The sequence below is a fragment of the Dermochelys coriacea genome, chromosome 2 (genome assembly GCF_009764565.3).
Source record: "Dermochelys coriacea isolate rDerCor1 chromosome 2, rDerCor1.pri.v4, whole genome shotgun sequence".
Lineage (NCBI taxonomy): Eukaryota > Metazoa > Chordata > Testudines > Dermochelyidae > Dermochelys > Dermochelys coriacea.
This window is the reverse complement of record NC_050069.1, coordinates 53,056,502-53,077,463: the sequence shown is the minus strand read 5'-3', so window position 1 is coordinate 53,077,463 and position 20,962 is coordinate 53,056,502. Positions and strand designations below refer to the sequence as shown.

At 39.4% G+C, this 20,962-nt stretch overlaps 1 protein-coding gene across 5 annotated transcripts in view; it reads right to left on the bottom strand.

The window, feature by feature from the left end:
• PAG1 (phosphoprotein membrane anchor with glycosphingolipid microdomains 1) overlaps positions 1-20,962 on the bottom strand; it is a 191,241-nt gene that overhangs the window by 85,553 nt on the left and 84,726 nt on the right. For 2 of the 5 annotated variants that reach the window (XR_006278747.1, XM_043507679.1), the window contains one exon: positions 14,536-14,619. The gene's annotated coding sequence lies outside the window, so the exon portion shown is untranslated. Of the gene's footprint in view, positions 1-14,535; positions 14,620-18,279; positions 18,498-20,962 lie in introns of those variants that run through there. The other 3 variants (XM_043507677.1, XM_038392918.2, XM_038392916.2) reach the window with 3 other exon arrangements.

The following is a 20,962-nucleotide window of genomic DNA, read 5'->3' as shown; positions in this document are numbered from 1 at the left end:
AAAAACCACTAGTTTGTATAGTTGGAGAAGAGAAGACTGAGGGGGGACATGACAACAGTTTTCAAGTACATAAAAGGTTGTTGCATTTTATGGAGGAGGGAGAAAAATTGTTCTCTTTAATCTCCGAGGATAGGATAAGACGCTATGGGCTTAAACTGCAGCAAAGGCAGTTTAGGTTGGACATTCAGAAAAACTTCTTCACTGTGAGGGTGGCTCAGCACTGGAATAAACTGCCTAGGGAAGTTGTGGAATCTCCATCACTGGAGATTTCTAAGAGCATGTTTGACAAACACCTGTCAGGGATGGTCTAGATAATACTTAGTCCTGCCTTGAGTGCAGGAGATTGGACTAGAAGTCCTCTCCAGGTCCCTTCCAGTCCTACGATTCTATGATTTTATGTTTTTTGGTGAATGCAGTCAAACCTCTGTTATCCGAAGCCTCATTCATTAACTGAACCTCTCAGTTATCCAAAGGTTAGATATGTTCCCCAAGGTTTGACTTCAATGCATAATAGTATGTGAGGATATCTGATTTCAACCTAAAGACTTACATCTTCATAAGACTCTAGGCCTGAAGTCAGATTTCAGTGCACAAAGATTTATGCAGTGAAGTCCTCCTCAGCCATGTGCTTGTGGAAACCAGCTCACTGCCTGTGTTTGGGGAAGCCACACAGAAGGCTTTGACGTTGGTGTTTTATGTGACGTAAACCCCAAGCCCTAACTTCAAAGCCTACAGAGCTGTTTGTTTATCTGAGGGTTTTGCGTGTTCCTCAAAACCTACAAATAATCACAGTTCTATTGTAGTAAAGCTATTCTCCATTTACAAAACAACACCCCCCCACAACAAAAACAAAAACAAAAAAAACCAACCCTAATAAACACACACAAATATCCCTACCAGCTGCACTAGAAACAGAACTAGTAGCCCTTCATTTGTTTAAAGATGTTGTTAAAATTCTGTCTAGACAGCCATTAAGCATCCATAATGAAGGGTGACAGAAATGTGTAAGTTGAAGTAGAGCTTTAGTGTCAGCAGTTCATCATTTATTATAAATAATTAAACCAACCTTTAGTGTCATTAACCCATAAGAAATGTCTTGAAACAGTCAACCAACCACATATGGTGAACGATTCTTACAAACAGTAACATGTAGAAAAATCGGGGTATCATTAAGTAGTATTGCTTCCCTTAAATCCAGTCCTTTAATTGAATTGCCCTTTGGAAAGGAAGGATTAGTCATTAGTGTCTTAGTTTGCTGGTTTAAAATAGTAAACACCAAAGATGGCTTTGTTCCAAAGCTTTGCTGTTAATTATTGTAGCCAGTGGTGACATAGTAGTCGTTCCCAAAGTTAATTATTAATCGCTTACAACATACAAGTTACAAATTCAGTGAACACAAGGTAACAACAGGAATCACATTTTTTGGGTGGGAAGTAGCTCTTCTTTGTTGAAGCCATGTGTTGTTCTGTGTCTAATGTAGACTGCAATCTCTGGGTGTTTTTAGTTTTGTTAAGCATCACACACAGTTGTGATGTCATACCTAATTAATAAGGAGATAAGATGCGAATAAATTCTCAGGGTTTGAGACTTATCAGGAATGAAGCTGCAACTGTTTTCTTAGCAGGGCTTAATTGAAACAATATCTCCTCAAGGTCTGGTACTCTCAGTTGTGTCTCTTAGTACCCAACCAGCATACTATGCCCTTTGGTTTAACTGCACTGATTTAACTGGATCACAGTAATTTATTTTTTTAAAATAATCAAGGTAGCACAGTGACTGCATACTTTACTAATACATTACATCCATCACTGATCCATTCCAAGGTTCACTCTCTAGCTACAACTACTGTACTTCCAAAGCCTTTTTTGCACTAGGGGTCCTGGGCATTAAGTTTCCCACTACTGATCAGACCAGTACAGCTGGTGTCAGCAGCAAAGGTGGGAGGTGCCTGGCATTTTAACCCCTGTATGGGTTTATTTGCCTGAGCGGGGTTAGGAGGTGACAGGCTGGTGGCTGTGGCTGCCTCATCTGCAGTTGTGCTCTCACCCGTTGCTGCCAAGAACAGAGCTGCACCAGTGGGCAAGATTTATCAACAAGCCCGAGTATGGACACCTGCTGAAGACACCAGCATTTTTTGAGCTCTGCATCCAGATTGCTCCAGACTATTGGGAGTCAGCAATGTCAATAAATGGATAGACTGGTTGGGGGCTTTGGCGAGGGGCTCAGGGGAAACCAAGACTGAGTATAATCTTAGCGCACTCACATCTTGAGTCAGTGGATGCTGACAGTGATGCTCTTTGTCTTTAGGAGGAGTGGATGCAGACCATAGGCTAGATTCTGTTTTGTTACACGGGTGTATACCTGGAGCAGCTCCAATGTAGTTAGTTACACTGGTATAGTGGTTAGGAAGTGCAAAAGGGTTAAATGGGTTCTGCAGTTGGAGGCAGGTGACTTTTTTGGATATAAGAGTAGGAGTAGGTCTTTGAAGAGACATCCAGGGTGTAGGCTGAGCAGACCTGAAAAGCAGCCAAGCCTGGGGAGAAGGTTTGAGCTGATCTTTGTTCTTATATTTCTTTGTTAATGAAGCCAAGATCCAGGAAGGAGGAAATTGGATTTTACATGTTATGTGGACTGTTTGTAGGACAGGTTGGGAAATGCACCTGTTCACACAGAGATAATAATCTGGCATAAAATAGTTGTACACCCTGTAGACACATTGCTATGTAATAGCATCTGTTCACCCTCAGAACACATGCAGGTGCTGGAAAGAGGGGCTGGTGAGGATCTGTCCTTGCATTATGTGTAAAATCACAGTCCTGAACAGGATGCGGAAAATCACCAGCATCTAGTCTTGGACTGGTCAGATAACTGATGTGGGAGAGGTGCAAATTCTTTTGGATTCACCTATAGGCGGGATGTTTGAGTAAGAGCGCGCGCGCGCACACACACACACACACACACACACACACACACACACAGAATGTCTGGAACGCCTCACCACAAAAATGGCACATAATAAAATGCATAAATAGCTCCAAAAAAGTAGCTTTTACATAAATTAACCCATAACACTCTATTGCTTTTGACCACAAATCTTAACAAAAATCAGGTTTCCTGGAAGTATTACCAATGAGCAGACTCTGTGACTTCAGAGAGATATTTAAACTCAAACATATTGCAATCCACATCAAAGGCACTGAAAATGTCCAAGAGATTTTTTAAGCACTGGTTGTTAGACCTTTTGGGGGAGAAGCTGGTATCTGGCAGAGTGCTCATGACTATAATACAATATAGATTTTTAAAAAATCTTTAATATTACACAAGTGGCACAGAGTGCTAATCAAAACATGGACTATTATGTTCACTGGGGTTTCTCAGCAATGTCTCAGAAATGCTACTAAATGGAATCAATTGTACTAAACCAGACAAAGATAAATAACAAACAATATACTAAAACTGAAGATTCTTTTAGTCTGCTATAAACTGAATTACTACCCCCGGTATCCCTAGTTATACTGCATTTCTGTTATCCATTTGTAGAACATTAGCATTAAAACAGAAATGTTGCTCCAGTTTACAAACACAGATTAAGTAGAGCCCCAATTTACTTCCACAACTACTGGCATCCATTCTCAGCTGGGATAATGGCAGGGAATAGGAAGCCACTCTTACAAGGATCACACCAGTGCTGATGGGAACACAACTTTCCTAGCTGCAACCAGGTAGAAGGTTTTTTTCCTTCCATCTGAAAATTTGTATGGGATTTAATTAAGGACTATGCCTTTCCTTTAGAATTTGTAAGCAACCTACAGAATTCTACAGCAGGAATCACATTATTTTAGAGTAGATTAATTTGTTTCTGTTAAATTCAACAAGCCTTTTCCATAAGGCAAATGGAAAGAGCTGGTCCTCTCCTCAACATGGAGCCTTGTATTTGAATTAGGCATTTTGTACATTAGAAAAGTTCAGATTTAACTATACCAGTAACCTCTCCTAGTGTAGCTGCTTGTAGCAGTAAAGGAGTGCTTTTGCACCTATAGCTTAACCCAGTTCCACCCCCCGACCCCAAATAAATAAATAAATGAATAAACGAAAGGATTCTTTTGCTAGTAGAACTGTCTCTACTTTAGGGGTTTGCCGCTATTATACTAATAAAGATTTCTAGTGTAGACCTGCTGTTAAGGGTTGTAGCAACTGAAAAAGGCTGTGTAACCCTATCCACTCTACTTGTTGAAGGGCCAGACCCAGCATAGCAATCTAGAGGTGAGGAACTCATACATATGGGCTGTTTCCCCACAGAACTCGAACACTCACCTCAGCTTTACTGTCACAGAGAGAGACATTACAGAGAGCTGAAGGCCTGACACAAAGGTCACTGAAGCCAGTGGAAAGACTCCAGCTGACATCACTGTGCTTTAGATCAAGCCTTCACCATTTATCGTGTACACATTTTAGTGCTTCATGCAAAGAAGCTCAATTCCCCACCACCACTCCCATCTCTTTGGCCTAGTTAACCTTTCCTCTGAGTTTATCAGCCCATTGGATAGTAGGGTAACAACCTTTTCAAAAGGCAAAACCAGGACATATGCAGGAGTCCCGCCCCCTCTATGGTTCCACCCCTACCCCTCCTGTTCGCTTGAGGCCCCCCCCCCAGCCATGCCAAGAACTGCCCAGGGAGCCTGGGCTGCTGTGGGGAGCCTCGGACCCTCCACTTACCCTAGAGGAGTAGGGGAGTCAGGGTGCCTGAAAGCAGCCCGTGGCCTGTGTCCCTACCCCCCAGGGCATGCCACCCAGGGCAGCTGGAGGGTCTAGGGTTCCCTGGGTGGTTCTTACAGCATGGCCAGGGGTCGGGGTCTCAGGGGAAGAGAAGAGCAGGGGCATTATGGTGAGTGGGAGCTAAGGCCCACCTCAGCCTCTACCCCTACTGGGAAGAGGCTGGCACCACCTCTGACTCTTGGGCAGGTGTGAAGCGGCACCATAGGGAATCTGGGACAGCATTTGTCTTGGAGTCATTCAGCCTGGGACCAGGACTTGAACTCTGCATTTCAGGATGGGTGGTCACCCTATTGGATAGCCCAGCATAAACTGCCTTCTTGAGCTTGGACTACTTAGAAGACCACTTACATTTCAATCTGGATAGATAGTAGGTTTTTGTTATACTTGCTTTGCTATGTACAGCATCTGCAGTAGGTCAGAAGTTCATCTCAATTGAGGTTCAACTAAAAATTGATCTTGAAATGGTTTTTATGCATTAGTCAGTGTCTTTATAGTGAATTTATTCTCTTCTTATCCTTTGGTTCCTTGACTAATTTTGTCCTCAAAATCTTAATTTGGAGAAGATATGAGTACACAGCACAAAACTGAGATGTTGAGAACAAAATTAATCAAGGAATCAAAGGACATGAAGAGAAGTTATTCTTTAATTGCCTATACACCACTGCTAAGAGTCTGGGTAACAAACATGAGGAATTGGAATTGCTCATTTATGAGCATAAATTTGATCTAGTTGGTACTGCCGAAACTTGGAGGGATGATTCCCATAACTGGAATGTTAAAGCCACTGGTTATAACCTATTTAGGAAGGTGCAAAAGAGCAGGGGCAGTGGCAGTCTGTCAAAAATGGCTTTAGCTGTTTCCAAGTCACTGGTAACTCAGAAGAAAATGATTTCAAGTGCTTATGGATCAATGTCCAAACAGATAGAACACAAGATGGGGTACTAATTGGTGTCTGCTACAGACCACCAAAACACACTAGGGAACAGGATGTCCAACTCCCTTATGGACCTAGTGGGGGAAAAAAGCTGTGAGATCATGGGGGACTGTATATTAGTTTTTACAGCTGTTTTATACATATGTAACAAATGGGAAAAAGGGGAAGCGGATAGTAATGAATATACATCAAAAGTTAGGAATTGTAGCGCATTGATAGGAGAAACAAAGGGACACAAGGAGAAATCTATGGCCAGTAGAGTTTAAGGACAATAAGGAGTTTTTTAAACATACGAGTGTGATGGGTTGGATCCCCCTTCTGGGATTTCACTGAGCCTCTCCTGTTCAACCAGCCTGAGTTCCCTCTCCTTGCTTTGAGAATTAGGCTCTCTGGCCTCTTGCAGTGTACACACAGACACAGACACACACACCTAGGGCCACACCCCACTGCAGACACAAATTGAAATCAGCTCTGTAAGAGAGGACTCCCGTGGCACTCATCTGCAAATCTCTTTTGGGAGATAAACCCAAAATAATACTGTCTTACACTGTATAGAAAAATCTGCACAGCACAAGCTCATAAAAATCTGCCCTTTTCCTCAATGCGAAGAGAGATGTGCACAATTTCTTGCCCTCCAGTTAGAAATTACTAAACTGGGTTTAATAATAAACAAAATAAGTTTATTAACTACAAAAGGTAGATTTTAAGTGGTTAAAGGGATAGCAAACAGAAAAAAGCAGATTACCTTAATAAATAAACAAAAGCTGCAAACTGAGCTTAACACACTAGATAGGTAGGATACAAATTAGCAAATTCTCACTCTGAGTGATAAACAGATTGGCAGATTCTTAAGGCACAAGTTGCCTTGGCTTTCCCAGTTTTCTTACACAGCCTAAAAATCTTTCCAGCCTGGGACCATCACTTCCCACAGTTCAGTCTTTGTTCCTCAGGTGTGTTGTTGTAGGGAGAGTGAGGATCCCTCATGTTGTCATTGTCCTTCTTTTATATTTCGCTGGAGCTTTTTTGCTGTGACCTGGGTCAAAAAGTTCCATTGTAGAGAGCTATCTGACCTGAGTCAAACAGTTCCCATTGTGTAGAGCTATCTCTGAGAGGTTTCTATTGCGCACAGTTCCTGGGGTAATCCTTATGCCTCTGTGCATTTCTTCAATAAGCCACTCACATTGTTTGGCCTCATCCAATATAGCACATTTGAAACACAGAGACATTGTCAATATTGATACAAAAATTATACAAAATTGAACAAAAATGATACATGCATACAAATTGGATAAACACAATCAGTAAATCATAACCTTTCCAATGATACCTTACATGAGTCATCTTGCATAAAGTACATCTCAGTTATGTTATATCCATATCATAAGCAGATTTCCATAAAGAATATGGAGTGTAATGTCACAATGAGGAACAAAAAGAATTCTTATTATTAGATGGAAATGGTTGAATTATCAATATTAATGCAAAAAAGGCACAAGTGTTCAATAAATATTTGTGTTCTGTACTTCAGAAAAAAAAAGATGATGTAGTGCTATCAAATGATATCTCTCTCTACTCCACTAGTATCCCAGGAGGATGTTAAACAGCAGCTTCTAAAGTTAGACATTTTTAAATCGGTAGGTTTGGATAAACTACATGTAAGAGTTTTAAAATAGTTCACTGAAGAACTCACTGGACGGTTAATGCTGATTTTCAATAAGTCTTCATGCACTGGGGAAGTTTCAAAAGATTAGAAGAAAACTAATGTGACAATATTTTAAAATGGTAAACAGATGACCTGGGTAATTACAGTCTGATGTCAATCCCGGGCAAGATAATGAAGCATCTGATATGGGACTCGATTAATAACGAATTAAAGGTGGGTAATATAATTAATGCCAATCAACATGGGTATATATAGAAAATAGATCCTGTCAAACTAAACTGATTTTTTTTCAATGAAATTAAAGGTTTGGTTTTGACTTCTGTAAGGCACTTGATTTGGTACTGCATGGCATTTTGATTAAAAATTCTAAAACAATATAACATTAACATGACATACATTAGATGGATTAAAAACTGGTTTCAGAATGAAACTGTAAATGCAGAATCACCATCTAGTGGGTGTGTTTTCTATTGGGGTCCTGCAAGGATTGGTTCTTGGCCCTATACTAATTAACATTTTTATCAATAACCTGGAAGAAAACATAAAATCCTCACTGATATAGTTAGCAATTGACACAAAAACTGGGGAAGTGGTAAATAATGAAGAGGACAGGTCATTGATTCAGAGTGATCTGGATAGCTTGGTAAATTGGACACAAGCAAATAATGTGTGTTTTACTACAGCTAAATGTAAATGTATACATCTAGGAACAATGAATGGAGACCATACTTACATGATCGAGGACTCTCTGCTGGGAAGCGGTGGCTCTCAAAAAGATCTAAGGGTTGTGGTAGATAACCAGCTGAACATGAGCTCCTAGTGTGACGTTGTGGTCAAAAGTGCTAATGTGATCCTGTGATGTGTAAACAATAGAGAGCAGATGAGTAGAAGTAGAGAGGTTTTTACTTCTGTATTTGGCACTGGTGTGACTGCTAGAATGCTGAGTCCCATTCTGGTGCTCACCATTCAAGAAGGATGTTGAAGAGCCACGAGGATGATGAAAGGATTAGAAAACATGGTTTATAATGATAAACTCCAGGAGCTAAATCTATTTAGCTTAACAAAGAGAAGTTTAAGGGATGACTTGATTACAGCCTGTAAGTACCTACAAGGAGAACAAATTTTTAATAATGGGCTCTTCAATCCAGCAGAGCAGAGACAGGTATAACATGATCCAATGGCTGGAAGTTGAAGCTAGATAAATTCAGATGGATATAAAGTATAAATTTTTAATGTGAGAGTAATTAACCATACATATCCCACCATGCTAATCAGAGTTGTATTACATCTACATTATTAAAGTAATTTATAATTATTTAGAATGAACATGCAATGGGAGTTGATTTTGATGGATGTTGAGCATCCAGATTTTTCAAGATATTTAGGCATTGCTGCCCTCAGTGTTGCAACACCTAACTGATTTGTAGTCATTGCGTTTTAGGCTCCTAAATATCTAAGTCCCTTTTAAAAATGAGGCAGACTCTAAATTAGTTAGATGTTACATTGATGTGGGCAGCCATTCATCAATATCTCTAAAAATGTGGGCCTAGCCTCTTTCTCATCAACTGAAGTATTTGAGGTACTGCACAGTGAGTTGTGGTCAACAAATACAAAGTCCTTGCTCCCCAGCAGGTGTCAGGAAGGCAGGACGGTCTTGTGGGAGTCAGGATATTTGGATGTGTTCTTGCCTTGCAATGAAATTACTGGGTGATCTAAGTAATATCTCTGTGCCTTGATTTACCCATCTGTAAAACAGGGACAATACTTACCTATCTCAGAGGAGAAATTAAATTAACCTCCACACGGTGTTTTGAAAATGTGAAGCATGATTATTGTTAACGAAGCTCAGCTACTTGGTGGAACAAACAGCACTTCAAAGGGGGAGAATAATCCCTGCTCTGCCGGCTTCCACAGAATCCAGAGTGAGGTGGGAGGCTCTCCAGGACATGTGAGAAGGAGTGGGCAAAATGGATGTTTGGAAGAAGCATTTCTCCAGCAACAAAAGCAGAGTTACAAATAAAACAAGAGTAAAGGTACACAGAGATCAATGGAGCTTTTATACTTAGCTGGAAAGGATGGCTCGGTGGTGGAAACATCAGATTTGAAATACTCTACAGGTTCCAATCTAGATAAATTGGATTAGCCCTTCATCCTTAAGGTAAATGGAGGGAGCTTCATGCACTTTACGGTGGTAAAACTTTCACCCAAGACCATAAAAATTGAAGCTCTGTCTGCATGTTCAAGAGCCTATTGGTTCATTTTATAATAGATGGGGTTTCCCCATGTTTCATTGTACAAAGGTTCCTACCATTGAGCAATGTTTTGCACAAGAAGGCTGTTTCCCTGCATTCCAGAGGCTGCTATAGTTCAGTGGTTATATACAGTATATATTATTTATAAAGTGCTTTGGGATGAGATGTGCTAGATAAATGTCAAATATTATTACAGTATACTGTACTTAATTGGGAACACTGAAATGGAATTGGCTGCTTTATAGGAACTCTTTCTAGGAAAATAATTTAGTCTAGTGATAGTAAATGTCCATGACCACTTATTGATTAAGACAATATTAGTATAAATCCTGCTCAGTAAGAATGCATTTATCTAGCATCAAGTAGTTAAGTGTTTACTCATGAGTTATATAAGTTTGAAATGCTAAAACTGCATCTTATAATATATGAATTGCCAAATAAAGAGTAACGGGTATATCTTACTGAAAACTCAGGAAGTCTTAGGGCTATTTGATGGGATAGCGCTCTCCCATCAACATAATTACTCCACATCTAAGTCATTGTAACTTGCGTCACTCAGGGGGGCGGTTTTTTCACACACCTGAACAACCTAAGTTTCATCGACTTAAGTGGTAATGTAGACAAACCCTTAGTCCAGGAGAGCTGGACGCATATGGTATAAAGCCATACGGTTTCAGATTGTGGAATTTAGAAACTCCATTGGCAATTTTAGTCTTAAAATATACACCAGGACTGCTCACCCAAAAAGAAAATTTCATGCAAAACAAACAGTGTCTACACAATATTAAGGTTGGGAAGTCAGGTACTCCCAATCTAGGATAAGTTTCGAGCATTCGAGTAATTGTACCTATTACTTAAAATATAGTATGCCGTAATTTGTGTCAATTAGTACAATATATAATGCAAACTCATTTCTAATATATGTTACATGCAGTTTTCAGACTTGGCTTGATTTTTGTGTTTAAATTATAGCTATAAAACATGACAAGTTTGAAGCAAATCATTCTCCTGGCATTTTAAACTACTCTGTAGGCTTGAATTGATCTAAGAAGAAAAAGTTTCAACTTGCTGAATCTAAACATTCATAACTTTAAAGCTTCTGAGCCACTTTTCTTCACAGCTGGCTTGTTTTGCAGGTATCATTGATATAATTAAACTCAAGCCTGGAGATGATGGGTCTTGTATACAAGATCATATGAGAAATTTCCATTTATAATGCACTTATATTGTATTAACTAATTTATTATAGTAAAATAAATACATTTTAAAAGCATAAGACCAAAGAGGCGGAGTTAGGATGAACTTGATTTCTCTTTGCATTAAACTAGATTTCCTTTAATGTTACAGGGCCAAAACATGAGGTACTTTCTCAGGCAAAACTCAATGGAAGTTTTGCCTGTGTAAGCACTTCAAGAAGTGGCTCTTCAATTATATTCTAAAAGGCTCTCCAAAATAAACAATGAAAGGGTTACCTTAGCTGGCTAGCAGTTTCTCTCCCTCATTCTCCCCCCACCCCAACATGATCAGAAGGGGAAGTACTATGTACTTTTTTTTTTTTTTTAACCTAGGATTTTGGGGCAGATTCCAACTTCCCCTTTCTCCTAACTGCAATGAGCTTTACTGTACCACTCTCGTAAATGTGAATTTTGAAACTTATCTTAAAAATATTTTAACAGCTGGGGCAATGGCATTATTCCTCTACTTTACCTTACCTTAAACAGAAAAGCCTCTTTTCTCCCACCCAAACTGTTAATATCCCTAGATTTACAGACCCCATTCTAAAGTAATATTTAAAATAAGGCCAAGACAAGACGCGCTCATCAGCACAATCTGTTCCCCTCAAGAGTACTACTTCCTCTCTCACTAAAATTCTTTTATCTAATGCCCCATCTCCATGAAGTTTATATTGTCGTTTCAGAGACTTTAAATTACTGGAGAAGCATTTGCTTGTATCTTTCTCCTTTCCCCACCTTCTGAAATTATTCTCCAAATTGTCCTGTTTTCTTTTATAAGAGCAATGTTATTCACCCAGTCACACAAACTTAGCTGATGCCGCCTTCCCCCCCACCCCCCCGCTTTTTGTGTGCTAGAAATAGTACTTTACAGTCGAGTACATTAATGGAAGTGACTGAACAGCCACACATCACAAGAGGGAAAATAAATATTTTTTTCTCTTTAAACTAATCCATACCCTCCCATAACAGTTTATGGGTCAAGCCTGGAGATATACAGGGTTTGGATTATCTATTTTTTCAGAGACCAGTTAGAAGAAGATAATGAATTAAACTGTTGATTCATTAGCACTCACTCAGGAATACCAACAGTCTAGGTTTTTATAATCTTCAAACAATTCTCATCTATGAAAACACTCTTTATTTTACCAGTCTAGAAAATCCATTTTATTCTATCTTTCTTCTGACTACTTAAAGTATTTGGTTCTCTCTATTTTCCATAGATGGGTCTTATTTTCCCTGTTAAGAGCCTTTTTAAGCTGCTACTGCCATGTTTCAGTAGAAATAGCAGATGATGACACTCTTAAGCTGTCTCACGATTAATCAGTGCCCTAATTGAAAGCATTTATCAAGGGAAACAGCCCTTCCCTTTTGTCATGCCCTCCTGTTTTCATATTTTCTTCCTGAATAAGAAGGATGACAAAAATCAATATTTGTTTTAACCAAGGGATCCATGTTTTCAGCTTTGAGGCTGATGTATAAAATCTAAATTTCCAGCAGTTAGAACAAAGGAATGGAGAAGGTAAGGCAAGTACCAACATATGTTCTCCCATTTTTAGTAACAAAAGCAAAATTTTTAAAATTTCCTTAGTTATTCCAATAGAAAAAGCTTACTTGGTCAGAAATGTATACAATTGCATGCCTAAAGAAATAAGATCTCTCTAATTAATTTCTCATGAACCATAAGGTCTAGTCAGATCCTCTGTCACTTTTTCCTATTCTGATATTAAAAATCTGTTAGCAAGAAGATACAGAGTCAATGATGTAATCTCCAGCCACTGATGTAATGTCTTTCTACTTAAGGAATTTGAAGAATGGATATACACTCGACTTAGGATTTCTACTTCTTGGCATTTATTGTATGATAAAACCAAGAAGCATTTTTTAGATTACGTATACAGTGCCATATTGTATTTTCAGGATCTTTTGCAGCACTGACAAATATGCTGCATCTCAATTCCCCACAGGACTTCAGTCCCATGCCACTCTGCACTATGAAGATAAAAAAGCTACAGGATGGTTCTTGATGCATCGTGTCCTCAGTATCCACACAATTGTAAACAACAACTATCATTTCTGAAATGGTTGCTTCGTTCTTTCTTTTCTTTCTTTGCTCTGTGTTTCACCATTATTCAAAAGTGTTTCTTTGTGACTCCATATAGGTGCGCTGGGGTTGGGGGTACATGTGTCAGGCCATTGTGGGGAGAGTGAGGGAACAGCCACTCTGTGCAGCATTCTCCTGCAACAATTCTGGGGATTTCCCACTAGAAGTCTATGAAGGAAACAACATGCTGCATGCAGCATTAATTCTGTGTACTGTTTTCATATTTCCCTTCCCCTTGGGAACTTCTAAATGACCTGCACTGGCAAGATGAAGGGAAGTGTGAAGAGGCAGGGTCTCAGCACAGATGCTCAAAGCTTGCTGGGATGAAATTGAGTTTCCCCACTGAACCTTATGCTTTACATAGTTGCAAGGCCATGTCCCCTACCTTCCATACAACCTCAAAGCCCTTCATCCTCAGAGGAGGATGCATCAGTGTCTCCTAGCGCTGGGGATATGCATTATGCTAGAGAACTTGTTAACTCACACATTTTGACTAACAGGGCATTAAACATGACTTTGTACCTCGTGCACACAAGGTTCCTCTAAAGTTGACTATCACCAGCTAACATGCCTCTGACCATGACAGTCCTTGACCACGCTAAAGGCAAAACTATGTTTACATTGTGTTAATTGTATTGTGTTCGTTAACACATTGCCGTGATGAATTTTCTCAGTGTATACAGGGCCTCTGAATCCTGTTTCCTCTCCAGCTGGCTTTATAACAAAGGCAGACTGGAACCCAGCACTTGTGTGTGTAAAGCAGTGTTGTCCAATCCATCTACTCAGCATGCACTTGTCCCCAGCTGCAGAGACTGCAACATGGCAGCGGAGGGGTAAAGAGAGGAAAGGTGTCTGCTGCTGAACAAGGCAAAGTTTCCCGTAATTCTATTCCCTGGCAGCAGTAGAGTGAGCTGAGCTCCCTGTCGTTGTGAGGGAGGCCCGAAGGACAAAAGAAGGGGAAAGATGGCCTTGCAGAGAGAGTAGCTTATTCACTGCTGCTCTGAAGACTAGGAGAAGAAGGAAGAGAACAAAGCTCTGAGAAGTGGGGAAAGAGGAGATGGAGAAGATGTGAGCACAGAGCTAGGAAAAAAAGAACTTGCATGATGCGGAAAACTGAGGAAGAGCGAGGTGGGAGGAGGAAGAGTGGTGGGTCTCATGGGGAACCAGAAAGCAAACCCTGGCTCTCATTTTTTTTTACCCCATTCTTTAATGAGGAATACAGAAAAGTATCTCATTGATCTGCTGTATAAAACGTACAAGGAACATATGACATGCCACTCCCCCATGAGCACCATTCCAGAGAGTTTAAAGCCAGCAGGAAAAATTATGCATGCAAATTTAATACTGTAATCTACAACTCTATTTAAAAATGTTGTTACCCCACATATAATGCAATTACATTTTCATCACATTTGTTAGCATAGGATGATAAAATGACAGTATATGTAATTCTTACTTGAAAAACATTAGTTGCCATTTGAAATAACTTCATATGGAAATTCAGTAAATGTAAAATTGAAAAAAAAATAGAACAAACTAACAAATCAAAAACAAACAAACAAAACAAATCTTACTTTCAGTGGGTGTCTCCTACCTGGCAGCAGTGTCCTCCCAGGTCGTCATGCAGATCCTCCCAACAGGAAAACAAAGCTTGAGTGCTAAAATATGAAGTAGTGATTAAGAAACTATTGCAAGCACTGCCTGTAAGATACACAGATACATCTTTTTGTTTATAAGTACCAACACAGTATAGAAAATATAACTGTGGAAGCCAAGAGCATTCCACTTCAAGCTGACTCTGCCTGTTTTGTCTAATACACTCCAGAGGAAATGGTTACTATATACTGCACACTAAAAATCTGGAATTCAGCAAACAAACTTTAAGAGTTTTATGTGGATAGGGCATTTTGGTGCACATATGCCTCTCTCAGCATCTTTTATTAACTGACTGAATAACAGCTATATAATTGTTTGGCAAATTAAGCAACATTCTTATTAAGAGATGTAACTCCAGTACAAAAAGTGATGTGAAAGGTGGGCCTTAAACCAACCAAAGCCAGGTAATTCATAGATTCAGAATAAGAATGTCTTATTTTTATGTATTTTGTTGTTGTTGTAGTTTTTACCTTCCTAAGGGTTAAACTGAAATAGGGAATTCTTATTCCAAAATAAGAGTGTCCTCACATAGACATGCACGGAAATAACTAAAGGCAGGACTCAAAACCAATCTAGTTCTTTCAGTGCCTCTTGTAACGTAGATAAGCTCTAACTCTGCATTTCCTGCTTGTTGGTCCTAATGTTAGTCTAGAACACACACACACACACACACACACACACAATCCTGCTTCTAATGAAGTCAATGGTAAGTGAGCACCATCAATGGCAAGTGAGCACCATCATTTGTTATCTAACAAGAAGTTCCAGATTTATGTATATTTTTATTGAGCTGAAATATCTTCCTAAGTCAGAGTAGGTGCTTTTTGGAATTTGTCTCCTTAATCAAAAGAACAAAGATTTTCTCCTGCCTGTTGATATTCTACAGAAGGTATAGTTCAAACACTGATATTATTCTACAAATGACTTAATTTGGGTTCTAGCTTAGTCCTTCCCCAGCCATAGGCTAATGCAGAGGGAAAGTATGACCATCCCTTCCTCCTCTGGGATGATGCGTGAGCCTTCCTTCTTCCCAGAAATGCACAAAGGGAGCAGTTCCTGCACTCTCCAGAACTCAGGGGCTGCAATACTGACAAACCCTTAATGGACTGCTTATTTGATAAAAGGACCCATGTCAGGAAAAAAAAAAAAAGACTTCTTGCTTCCAAATGTTTCTTTATCAGGCACGCTTGTAGGGTTATTATTATTTCTTTGATATTAAATCCTCCATAGTGTGAGGGCTACAACAATCTTTAAAATCCAGCTGTTGGAACTGACAACTAAATATAATTAGCAAAGTGCATGTGTGTCTGCGTGCACCTTGAGCTGTTCCTCAATTCCTTTTGCTAGATCAGCTCTCGTGAGTTAGTAGAGGATTGAAATTAACAAGATTAAACCTGAAGGGCTAAATGCGCTAGTAGGATGAGTAGCTGTAACTCTATTGCCACCATCAGCAGAAGTGAATTTTACCACCCTATGATTCTGAGAACTTTTAATGGACTATAAAATGTTTAGGACTTAGAATAGATTATCTGTCCTCAGCACTCTGCACTGGCTGGGACGAATACATTCTTTCTGAGGATCTAACCATTCCCCATACTCCTGCTCTGAATCCCATTTCTACATTTCCTCCCTTTCCCTCCCATAAAGAGAACCCCATACTCCTCACGTGGTTCCCCAAAACCTGACCTGTAAACTCTTCTCTCCTGCTCTCTGCCCACAAACCCTCGTTGGCTGGCCTGACTGAGAGTTGCTCTAGGCTTTGGGCCAGAAGCTCCTCAGCCCTGGCCTCTCATGCCATGGGACCCTGGGCATGTTCTCTTTCCCAGCATGAAGGAAGTGGTAGGATCCAGAAGCAACAGGAGGTGGAGCACTTCAGGCAGGCCAGCCAAGAGGGATGACTATTCTTAGCAGGGAGCAAAGAGGCTGGTTCAGGATTTGCTCTTTGTATTAGTTCTGACTCAACTACATCTTATAGCTGCCTACCTACTTCTATAAGGGTTCATAGGAGTTACATGTGTACATTAAGGGAGGATCAGATCCTGTGCTGCTGACAATATTTATTTTCAGGTACAGGTTTCAGAGTAGCAGCCATGTTAGTCTGTATCCGCAAAAAGAAAAGGAGTACTTGTGACACCTTAGAGAGTACCAAATTTATTTTGAGCTCAAATAAATTTATTAGTCTCTAAGGTGCCACAAGTACTCCTTTTCTTTTTTCAGGTACAGTATTTTCAAGTGAAAACCTATCACCATTTCTGTCTCCTGTGGCCAAATGATGTTTTCTTTTAACTCCTTAATTGTTGGCCCAGTGTGACGATTGATTTGTGGCTGGTGAGCTTGTAGTCCCTACTCTTTAGCTGGTCAGCTAGTAATCCCTACTGTTTTTGGCAGTCTTTTGTCCAGTGTGATAGGCAATGGCTGTTGTCATTATCCGAATGTTTCTACGACTTCACATACAAGGCAACGTGTTGGCTATTTGAAACGGTGGTTCCCTGGAGATTAAAACAGCACAGGAGCACAAAGTAGAGTGTGTCATGTGGGACTGGTACCAGGCACACAGATGGTACTGGCAATGTTTTCCTGAATGAAAGCCTCCAAATGTGCAACAGTTGATGCTCTGATATACACTAAGAAAGGAAAGGTATATCGCAAGATCTGATATTGTGAGCCGCAGACTTTCCTCATTTCTGATTTCTTTTCTGTTTAAGTACCAGAGTCCAAGATTTTCTAAAATCACTAGTGATTTTGGGTTCTCCAGATGTTGGGTGTCCAACTTGAGAAACCTTAAGAGAACCTGTCTCAGAACTGAGCTCCCACCCCTGAAGGCATCTCAGGTTGGGCACCCAAAATTATTAGTCGCTGACTTTTGAAAATCATGTTCATACTGTATTTATTAAACCAAAAATGGCTATTTAATGCAGCATGAACACTTCCAATAATGCTCTTACAACTGAAACATTCACAGAGGATGACAATAACAAAACCAACCAGAAAGCCTGTAACTGCTCAGACAAAATATATATATTTTTTATAGAAATAGAAAAATGAAAAATAAAGTAGAAATGCTACAAAAAATTGCCATTTAACTGGTGAGGACATAAGGGAAATATTTCTGCATTACTACATAAAAAACTGCTTAGTACAATTTGCAATCACAAAATGCCAGAAGAAATATTGCTTAATAAACACAAGCTTTTTTTTTGTTTCTGCTGTACTATGTAAAACAAACGTTATTTTTTCACCACAGCGTGGGAACACCTGAGGGGTACAGAACTGTATCTTGTAACATGCACAGCTATTTATCCTATCTAGTCTCCATACAGAAATGCAGCTCTATTAGCAAAAGTCACACTGCATATATACAGTAGCTGCTGAGTATAAAGGCTGAGAGACTAAATGGTCTTTTCTTCCTCTGATGGGAGCACATAAAGAATTTCTCATTAATGGTAATGGGAGCTGCTCTAAAAGGGGAATGGGTCTAAATTTAAATAATCCTCAATTTCTGCAAGACCCAGTATTATCAAACTACTGTTTGTTCTAAATTGTCTATTATTCCAAAGAATCTGCAGACTGCTGAATTATTTTGTTCCTATTGTGTGCATTTTTAATTAATAATGAATTAAAGAGCATTAACTAATGCGCTACCATACAAGTGAAAATATTACCTTCAACTGAAAAGGTTTCTTCATCCAGGAACCCATTTCTGTTCTACCAAAGACACCATGAAAAGCTATTAGCACCACACTATAACATTCTGTCTTCTAGTTAATCCAATTCTTGGAATTCTGATATTCTTGTCCACTCTGCTACTTTCTGATTCTGTATGCGCAGCACAAATCTCTACCTTATTTGGCTGCCAAGCGTATTACAGTGAGCAAACAATGCCTTCTCTGTCAGAACAGAGAATGAATAGTATCACAAAGACACTCCTCTAATGTACAACCCTGTACTTTTACCCTGTCCTTGGAATAGTTTAACTAAGATGAGAACTGATGGTAAAAACACTGGTGCATTTTTGATTGCTCAAAACTCCATTAAAAATTATTTAGTGCAGTATGTACAAAACCTTACATTTAAAGATGAAATGAAACATACAATAGCAAGAACACTCTCTGTCAACTTGATTCATGCTTTTTCTGTTTCAGATGTGTGGGTGTCTGCGTGAGCAATAGGGGAGGAGTTATTTGGGATATAATTTAAGGGGCAGAAAAGGTTGTTACCTTACCTAAGTCATAAAGATTAACATCTGGAAGAGAAATCTCACTCTGACACAGCAATGTATGTTTTAAACGATCTGCTATGTATTTTGTTTTGAAACTGACTATGAATTCTGCTCCTTTTGCTAAGGCTTAATTTCTGGAATAGAGTATTAATACTGTGGTTTACACTGTGAGACTCTGAAGTCTCACGTCAGAAATTCTCCATACAAATCAGTCTGTTCACTTTTTCCAAATGATATTACAATTTAATTTTTCAAGAACGCACGATAGTTGATGACATTCCAAAACAAGTACTTTAAGAGACACATTCTACCAGCAATGAATGGCTTTCTTAGCAGATGTTTACAGCAGTCAATATGCAGAGGAGGGTAGTAAGATTCTTAAATTTAATACACAGTTCCCCATAAAGCTCTTCTTGGAGATGAATAATAGAAGTCAGCCATCCCTTTTTAAAGCACTTGTATAAATTGTTACCTCTAAGAATCAAATAAATGCTCTTAAGTTTCAACCAATGTATTTTGGAAGGCAGGGCATAGTGTATACCCAGAGTTTATGTCACAGGGCTTCTACTTATTCTCCTTTCAACTGGAGCAAAAATCAGGCACTGATCCTGCAAAGATTTATCTATGTGCTTTAAAGTTCAGCACATGAACAGTCTTACTGAACTCATGTGCATAGTTCTTTGCAGAATCACAGTCTCAGACTCAGGCACAGTGCAGTGCGGACCTCGCTGGGAGCCGTTCTGAGTTGGCCAAGGCCAAGTGAAGCAACAAAGGGTGAAATCCTTGATCCAGTAAGTCAATGGCAAAACTCCCATTGACTTCAGTGTTTTGAGCAAATCTGAAAAGGATTTTGGGTATTCCCATACATGGTAGCTGCCTTTGATATTTTTTAAGGTTAATTTAACTTGAAGATTTTAAAATATCCAAAGTTAACTTTATATCAGTGGTTTAAAACCTTTTTTAGGCTGCGTACCCCTTTCCAAATAATGTAGCCTACTGCATACCCGCATCTGAGATAGGGTCAGAATATACCTATGAAAAACAGGAAAAAAAAGGTCGATAAGGGATAACATAATGTGTTGTCTGCCATTACAGGATTTTTCTTGCATACCCTTGACAAGAGCTAGGGGTATACCTACCCCAATTTGAAAACCACTGATTTCTATGAAGTGAGCTATAGCTCACGAAAGCTTATGCTCTAATAAATTTGTTAGTCTCCAAGGTGCCACAAGTACTCCTTTTCTTTTTGCGAATACAGACTAACACGGCTGCTACTCTGAAACCATTGATTTCTATGTAGCAGGAGGAAACAATACTGTTCCTTAAAGCTGATCACCAGAAACAACATTCAGGGACCATTCAGCCAGGATGGAGCACGATTGTGGATTTGTTCCAGTTCTCAGATGAATTCTGGCAACTTTACAATAATTTCCCATGCATTCAGTATTATTTGGGAATTTGCTGGCAGTCTGTCAGGGGCCCTTCCACTTGTCCAGAGTAGGTCCTTCCAGGTCAGGATGGAGGCTCATTGACAGGGCAATATGGGATCCTTATATTGCTGAAGTTCAAGCCATACCTATTTATTAACTTCTAATAAATTAGCACCTGTCGATTTGGTCCTTTCTATGGATAAAATATCTCATTCTCCAGGGCTGTCATTATGGGACCTTGGCACTACATAAAAAAGTTATTTTAAACAATGAATGGCTGCAGGTTTCCATGAACAAATTGTTAGGTGCTTGCAATTGAATTTAGAACATTAGTTTATAGAAGGAAAGGATATTTCTTAACTTAAAAAAAACCCCACCAGTGCATCGGGAGTAATTTTAATTAGGCCAAACCCTAACATCCTCACTCAGGAAACCTCAGTGGGAGTGTAGTGTTAGTGGAAAGTACCCAGAAGCTAAGTAAGAACTTGTCCCTTAACGCACAAGCATTTTTTTAAGGGCATGATAGAACAGAACTGTCCCAAATGACCAGCCCAAATTTTTTATTTATAGCTTAACAAAGAGAAGGCTAAGAGATGACTTGATTACAGTCTGTTAAGTACCTACTTGGGGAACAAATATTTGATAATGGGCTCTTCAATTTAGCAGAGAAAGGTGTAAATACGATTCAATGGCTGG